The following is a 216-nucleotide window of genomic DNA, read 5'->3' on the forward strand; positions in this document are numbered from 1 at the left end:
GATGGCAACCAGGTGTGGTGGGGAGAGCAGAGGGCAAATGGCAGCAGAAATCCAGGTGAGGACACCCAAAGCAGGCTGGGAAGGTGGTGGCATGGGTAGTAGCTCTCCTTTAGCCTCACAGAGAAGCCCCTTCTAGAGTCCTATCCTGCTACCACTTGGAGGACCTGATGTTTTGTTACCCATCCAGTACTACCCTTTACATCTTACACAAAGCTA

Source organism: Pteropus vampyrus, unplaced genomic scaffold, assembly GCF_000151845.1.
Source record: "Pteropus vampyrus isolate Shadow unplaced genomic scaffold, Pvam_2.0 Scaffold493, whole genome shotgun sequence".
In the NCBI taxonomy this organism is placed as follows: Eukaryota; Metazoa; Chordata; class Mammalia; order Chiroptera; family Pteropodidae; genus Pteropus; species Pteropus vampyrus.